General features: G+C 37.8%; 1 long non-coding RNA gene across 1 annotated transcript; it reads left to right on the forward strand.

Moving 5' to 3' along the window:
- The first annotated feature begins 2,387 nt into the window (after positions 1-2,387).
- LOC115949561 lies at positions 2,388-7,761 on the forward strand. Its single transcript, XR_004083005.1, has 3 exons — positions 2,388-2,428; positions 5,106-5,234; positions 7,657-7,761. It is a non-coding gene; the product is annotated as an uncharacterized LOC115949561 (long non-coding RNA).
- The last annotated feature ends 520 nt before the right edge of the window (positions 7,762-8,281 follow it).

Consider the following 8,281-nt stretch of genomic DNA (forward strand, 5'->3'; position numbering starts at 1 on the left):
TTCAGAAAAAAACCCCCCCTTTTTTTTTTTTTTTTTTTTTTTTTTTTGAGGATTTTTACTTTGGCTGCAAAAGTTAAAGTTGTGGTTGTTCTTAATTCCTGCTAGAGAATTTCTTTGCTCTGCAGGATGCCCAGGATTTCATGGTTTGCATGAACTCATTTCTCCTTTAATGTACCAGGTAGATAGGGAAGAGTAAAAGAAAGAATGTGAAGTTACTTGTTTTGGTTATCCTCTACATCAGAAGGTATTTTGATATTCTAGTCCATACTGATGGCATGAATCAACATTTTCTTTTATCTTTGTCAAAGGATTTTTAGTTTTGAGATACCTACTCTAACAAATCAGGTGTTCAGGAAAACCTAGGTTTAGGTTAAATCCCTCACACCCACAACACTGCCTGAATAATTTTCCTCCAATTTCCAGTTTGGTGTAATTTGTTTCAAAAATGTCAGTAGCTCATCTTTTCCTTTGTTTTAAATGACAACACAATTAATTACCAGAACCTGCACTTTGCATTGATTACTAAACAGATTTACATTGATCAGCCACAGACAGCCATTTGAAGCATACAAGTCCTAAAAACGTCAGTGAGAACATTTTCGCCATTCTTGCAGTCTTTATACCAGACCTTTGCTTCTGCAGCAAAGGGATTGCTGTGTAGTTACTAACCACAAATGTGAACTCCAATAAAAGGTCAAATTAGCTGCAAAACAAATGAAGCTCAATAACCCAAAATTAAAAGAAAAGGTAAAAAAAGAAGGATCAGACTAATTTATGCATGGTTAACCTCACTATCCAAGTATTGTCTATTCACGCTATGCTTGTTGTGCCCTGTGTTTTTTGTGCATCCTGTGTAGCTGCAAAGATGCAAAAGGGGCGTGCACATCAGGAGACACAACTGCTTACCCTAACCAGCAAGCTTAAGTGAGAATGGTAACACAAAGGAGAGATTGATCCTAATGGGAAACTGCAGGATTTTTCAAGTGACCTGACTCAGAAAGTGAAAGAAACACAGTTATTTGCATAGGTATGCTGCCAGGGAATTCCCTGAAGTGGTGAGACCTGGGGAACTCCTGGCAAGGGCTGGTGCTGTAAGCTGTGGAGCAGATCTTATCTCCCTTTACTTCCCCCAGTTTCCACCCGGTTTCAAATACGCTTTGATCTCCACCCCTGCTGTAACTGTAAGCAGGAGTTTATTCTTAGTTCCTAGCACAGAGGCTAGAAAAAGTGTTAACCTTAGCTCTTACAAAGTTTTAATGAGATGACACAAATAAATTCCTTAATCTATCTTAAATTCCTTAATCTGGTTTATTCATGAGGTCTTTTCTTTTTTTAAATGAAAAGAAAAGCAAAAAGAAATAATGCCAGTCTGACAAAAGGAAGTTATTCTTTTCCTTTCATTGAAAAGAAAGATTCCAACTTGCAATAGCAGTACTGGCTTTGCCCAAGCATCCTGAGAAAATGCAGAAATGTAGGAGTACAATTTCTAAACTCACCTGGAATCAACTTTCTCATGCCTGTGTCATTCAAAACCGTATGAAGTAATGCTGTTGTTTTGATTCATTCAAGTACAAATATCATGTTACTGAATTGTGGTGAGGAAGAAGCAGTGTTGTTTTCCTTTCACTTATGTGATTTGCAGAGGGAAGGAGTTTCTGATTTTTTGTTGTTTTTGTCTGCATGTGGTGTATATTCCTTGCTGATAATTAAACTTGTGTTAAGAGAAATCTTTTAAAGATGCATTTGAGTTATTAAAAAAAAAAAAAAAACGCTTGCAGAAATACTGTGCTCTGCAAGTTAACTGTAATTTTCAGGGAACTTTCAAAATGTTTACACATAAAAATGTTCAGAGGGAAAATTTCCCACCAGTCATTGTAGCTATTGCAATATTGTATGAATAAAAAGGTAAGCTTACTGATTTTGTTTTTTTTTTTCAGTCTCTGTAATCTGCAGTGAACCATGAACTGCCTCTGATGGTTTAATGTTCCCTCTTCCATTATAACATGCTCTGCAAAGGGTAGAATGCAAATAAAGTGACAAGAAACAGTTACTCATAATTTCACTCCATTTTCCCCCCTTCCTATTCAGAATAATAAAACAGAGGCTACCAGCTTGTGTATCTTATTTCTGAGTTGATAATAAAAGATGGTTCAGAGATGGGGGACATGGATCTCTCCATTTAGGTAGTTTAAATTACAGCTTAATGGGTTAACTCCACAATAACCTAATTTTAAATTCTTTATCCTCAGCTCTGTATTTCTGATCCTGGTCCCACATGGATTCTCTTGCCATTCAATATTAAGAAAGTGCTTCTCTGTTTTATTGTTTAGGGACTAAATAACATTCATAACCTCTCCATAAGAAGCTGACCTCACTGGCTGCTGATTCCCCCTCCCTGCACAACCGCCTGACACTGAGAGGCATAAAGGTATGAAAAGGGATAGCCCAGCTGCAGCGTGGGAGTGTTTGCTGGGTGGTGTCAGATTCTTCCAGGCAGCCGTGGAAATCCCCTTCACTCTACATCCCTTAAAACAACACTGACTAAAAGTACTAGTGAAGAAACTTTGAAGAATATCAGGTAAACCTGTCCTGTAATAGGTTTATAAGACTTAACCTAAGGGATATCCTTAAGGGACCAATGTCTGAGTCAGTGTATTATAAATGGCAGTCGGGAATCTAGCGCTGTTTCTAACCATTCTTGCCCCACTTCCTTAGAAGTGACTCAGGTGTGAGTATCCCCAATCCCTTATCACCACTGCTAATTGCTATTAAGCACTTTTTCAAAAGAGCTGAGAAGATTTGGCTGCTTTTATGCCACTAAAATAAATCAATAATTTTTTTTTTTTTAAACATGGAACAGAGTGAGCTCAAAATCTATGCAAGATCTTGTGTTACTGGGAGATGCCTAGCAAGAAGGACAAAAGAAAGATGGTGGCATCCTCCCATCCCAGTGTTTATTTCTCCAGATGGTGAAGGAAATGGACAACCAGTTTTGCAGTGCAGTGCTTGGATGTAGGATGGGGCCTCATCTGGCACCACAGGCAGCATGAACAATAAGTATTTGAACTGTCTGTTAGATTACATTTGTTTTGTAATATTTATTATGGTCTAAGTCTAATGTAACACTGTGAAAATGTCAGACTCACTGAAATCAGAGGGATTATATTAGGACTGCAGTGTTTTTTGCATGAGTTTTATATTGGCTATATTAGTTAAGTATAGCCTTGTTCACTCACTTTGGAGGATTTCTGAGATTCATTAACCTTTCAGAGCAAGTTTAATGCCAAATGTTCATTTTGTCTCAGAGGTTAATTTAATTTGCTATTCTTTACTGCAAACAAAGCAATAGTTCAATTTGAACTAGACCTTAGGCCATCCTGCAGCGAATCACTTACAGGTGGTTAAAAGAAAGTGGTGTAAGACAGAAGAGAAATTATAGCAAAATGAAAATGTCTCAGAAACTTCAAGAGAGGAACCAATTAATAAAGCAAGTCAGTATGAGAGGCAAAAGCAGTGAGAGGGATTAATCTAGTTGTTGAGCCAGTTTCACACCAACATAGAGCAAATGTCTTGATGGATCTATGTTAGAGTAACTGGTATCCCGAGCCAGAAGTTTCAGTGCAATTCAATGATACACCTTTGTCTTCACAAGTGTTTCTAGTTCAGACTATTTTCCATGAAATTTGGAAGTGCTATTCAAATAATATATTTATTTCCACAAAATGTGCACCCATGAAGTCTTAATAAATTTGAGAGTTTGTTGTCACAAAGCCACTGCAAAAGCTCTTTGGGTTTTCAGTTTTCATGGGGAACCTTTAACACAAGTCAGTCTGGGATAATATGGTTTTCCTAAATAATATTGGAGGCTTTTTTTTGTACCAGGATATAGCAAAATAGTTGATGTAGATATTCATCTAGCATAAGCCTCATATTAATCAGAAGTTCCACACATATTAGTAATTAAAAGGTTTCACTTTCTGCAGGAATCTCCAAAAAACACCTCAATAAACATCAAACATTTAGAGTTAAGGTTAAACTTCAAAGCAATTTAAAAAGTATTTGGTATGGAAATAGGAATTTGAATCAAGTTGTACTCCTGCATCTCCACCTCCCCCCACTCTACCCTGAAGTCAGACCATAAGTTAAGTAGACATTTAACCATAAATTCCTAATAAATTCTATAATTTGAACTGGAGTCACCTAATCTTTAGCCCAATTCCCGTTAGAAAGAAGGCATGTATGACAACACTCTTTGTCTTGCCATTTATTTCTGAATCAGCTGGCCAGTTTTAAGTCAAGCTAACTAAAGAGTGGACCTATCTGAGTTCCCATCAGTTTTATGGAATGAGGAACTAAACCAGAGGAGGGAAGGCTTATAAAATCTTCTGTTTATACTGTAGCTGAAGGAAAGGCTATAGCATCAGTTTGTGCGCTGTTAGACGCCAGAAGAGTTGCATAGGAGATAGAGTTTTCTGATAACCCCTGTCATGAATGGAGCTTCTGCTGGAGATCACAGGATACATGTCATTGCCCAAATCCACCAAAAACCACAGTTTGTTACTTCTGGACTCCTCTTTCTTGGTGGTGCCTCTTTGCAGTCTACAATGCAGACATATTTCTGTGTGAAATGCTAAATAAGTTCATTTTCCCATCTGTTTGGATATTTCTGTACACTGTTATGGAGTAGAATTGTTCAGTAGTGTTTGGCTGCAGGAGGAGGAATGCTATGGCAACAAGCTTGGTGTCCTTTCTAGGAAGGAGCATAGAGGGTCTGTCCCCCCATTGCAGCAGCCACCAGTGAGCAACTGGCCTTATTTGGTACCTTGGCTGGGGACAGCAGTTTCTGGGTTTTGCCTTCTGGACAACAAAGGCCTTGCAGTTTCTTTGAAGGAAGCAGTATGTCAGTGGTCTTGTTCCTGGTTTCCTTGCCTCCTTCCCAGTGGAGACCTTTCATCCATTTTTCCGTTGAGGTCTAGGAAGTGTTTTCCAACTGAGCTGTCTGCTTTCCACTTTGCACAAGAATACTTTGCCCTATGCAATTCATTTTTAAAACATTAGAGAGTTGGGCTGTGAGTTCTGGACCCAAATATCTATGTCTTTTTCAGGTGAGTGACACCTCACTTGCTGCTTCTACAGCCCTCAGAATACAACTGGACAATGCCAGTAGCACCACTGGGATCACAGACCAGAGCATAGAAGCTGCTGGAGCATAAATGCATGGACCTTCACATATGGTATGAAGGTCAAGTGATAATAATTCAAGTTTAATTTTTCATCCACCGCATGAAACCTGTTTGCAAAAGCTAATGACCACTCTAAATATCCTTGTGAAACACCACCACTGTTGTTGAGAACTGCCAAATTTTGTATAACCCTCCCTTTTTTGCTTTTTAAAAATTCATGAAAAGACTATAGATTCCTTCAGTACTATCTGCAAGTATTCAGCACTTCTCAGTACAGAAAAACGTTAAGACATAATTAACTAAATGCCAACTAAAAAATTAAATCCCAAATATTAGGACCTGTCAAAATAATCCTGGTAGAGTAAGCAGTAGGGGTGGTTTTTTGCTGACAGGCAATATGTTAACAAGTGCGGTATGAAAGGTTTGTTATTCTGCATAAGAGGTTTATAAAATGAAATTAAATAGCTCTTTGAAATAAGCATCCATTTGCAGGTGTTATTTTAGCCAAATATCAAGTATTTTGCTTGTTGATTACTGGAGGAATAGCAAGCAAAACCCACCTTTTGAGCTTTTTTAAATCCTTCCTTCATGTAAATAGAGTTTGATTATTATTCCAGAGTGTTTCAACAAGGATTTTTCAAGGTACATGTTAGTTCTGTCTTCTCAGTGATGATTCAAGACAACAACCAGTGATTTAAAAATGTACCTGCTCCTTATAACCAACACTGAGATGTTAAAATAAGAAGGGCTTGATTTTCCTTTCCTCTGTTTTGTGGCACAGTTTATTGGAAGTTCACACAAAATGTCATGAGGAATTTTGGTCTTGGGAGGATAAAAAAAGCAACAGAAAGGAAAAATATTCTTGTATTTGACTTACAGCTTTGTGTGAACATTTGGGTTTGAAGGGAGTGTAGAGGCTGAGATCTGAGTTGTAGCTGGATCTTAAACAAATATATTTTTGATTTGGTTTTGCTTAGCTACAGTGATGGAGAGATGTAGTGCAGTAAGTGCATTCTGTTGTACAATCCCTGACCTCAATGGCGAGGGAGAAAATGGGCTTTTGCTGTCAGCTTCTCCTCCTATTACAGATGTGAGTTTTACTCCAACATTACTTCCAGTCTAATTGCATTTGACCTGGCATTCTTGCTGTGCTAGTGTCAGGCAACATATCTGGAGGCCTATGCAACAGCTAGTATTTATAGAATAAATATAATTACTTGCTAAACCCTAGAAGCATCAGCCTTATGAACTTCCTAATTTTCATTAAAATACAGGTTTCTTTCTACTTACCTTCGGAAGCAATACAGACAAGGTATTTATGTGTCCCAAGTGGAAGCTGTCTGCATTGAGAAATTAAGCTGGGAAATTAGAAGAAGGTTGCCCTATTTAGTGTAAATTCTAACTAAAAACAGCAGGTTGTGGTCAGGTGTAGAGACTCATGTGTATGTTTACTATCAAAATATTTATATATGCAGATTGCTGGTGTCTGCATGTTTGCATCTTAAAATTGCAGAACTGTTTATATATTTGCACAACTTGGGGGATATTCTGTTGATTCCCTGCTTCTTTCAATGGGGACAAATTCAGTCTTCAGCATGAAAAGTTTTTTGTTTCTGCTGTTACAAACCAAAGATATAGATATCTGTTTGCTCACCTTTGCATATTTACAAAAGTTTTCCTTCATTTTGAAAAATTATTTGACATTTCTGAATGGAAGCTATTTTCTGATATTTGTTTAACACCTGAAATGAGACATAGGCTAGATCCACTCTTCCCCTGTTTGGGGCAGAATTTTATTGCTACATTATCAGCATAATCTATAAACAATAAAGTGAATTTTTCATATCTCTAAAGTTATGCCTGGAGCAAGTTGCAGTATTAGTGTTTTCAGGCTCAGCTCTGCATGATTCAAAGTGCACCTTTAAGGATGATTGACATCCTCAGCTTGGGGCTTGTGTTTTCACCCATGAGAGGTGAAATTGTAGAACATTTTGCAGTAGCAAGCTTTGCATTATGCATATCCATTACTCTCACAACTTAGAAAATGGCAGTGTGTGTGTCACAGCACAAGGGGGTATGTATGTTGACCTCAGTTCTCTCTCTTTCCAGCCATTTTTATGTAATAAATCAAAACAATCTATCTTCAATATGTTAGCTGGTTCATTTTTGTAGTGCAACCTTCCCCTTCCCACTTAAACTACAGCATACCAAAAACCTCTAATACAGTAGATCATCCAAAGATATGCATTGATTCACATATGTATCAAAAATCTGAAGGTTCATGCCTCTGTTTAATGATGATAATTTAAGACCTAGGGAATTTTACTACTCATGATTCTATTTCATAGAATAAAAAATGAGCTGGTGCAAGATCCACCTACTGGGATCTTCTTGTTATGCAGTCCTGTGACTTTCCTGTGATTCACATTCCTACCTTTCCTCTCAAAATAAATTTTCTTTTCTGTATTTTAAGCCTTCGTGTAAGATGCTCCAAATAGTATCCCTCCTTTGCCTGGATGCTCAGATGGATGCTTTTACTTATTAAAGAGTGTATGAATCAATTATTTCTAGGTTTCTGGTAAGTCTTGCCTTTCTTTGTCTTTGAGTTTATCCTTTTTTTTTTTTTTTTTTTTTTTTTGCGTAAGGAGTCTATTTTTGTCTTGGTGTAAGACTGAACACTTAACAAGCACACAGTGATACACACAGGGCTTAGTGAGCCCTGAGTCTCAAAGGGATTGCTAGGTGAACACAGCTGGGGTCTCTCTAATTATATGATAAAGTGGCTTAGGGCTCCTATTTTTTTTCTCTGAAATATTAGACAGAAAATGGCTGTGTGCAATGTAGAGCATGTGTGCTGTTAGCCTGTTTATAGTCTGGATGTGTCAGGCTTCCAGCACATGAGCAGATGAGTTTTCCAGCTCATGTACATTGAATCTAACAAATCCAGCTCTGCAGTGTATGGATAGCAGAATGGGCAGGCTCAGAGGATTCATTTCCACAAGGAGAAGTGTGCTGTGCATGTGGTTTGCTGTGTGTGAGTCCATTTTTCTGCACATCAAACAGTTGGGTCAGATCTGCTGCCAGGATTTCTGCAATCC

Source organism: Geospiza fortis, unplaced genomic scaffold (assembly GCF_000277835.1).
Source record: "Geospiza fortis unplaced genomic scaffold, GeoFor_1.0 scaffold98, whole genome shotgun sequence".
NCBI lineage: Eukaryota > Metazoa > Chordata > Aves > Passeriformes > Thraupidae > Geospiza > Geospiza fortis.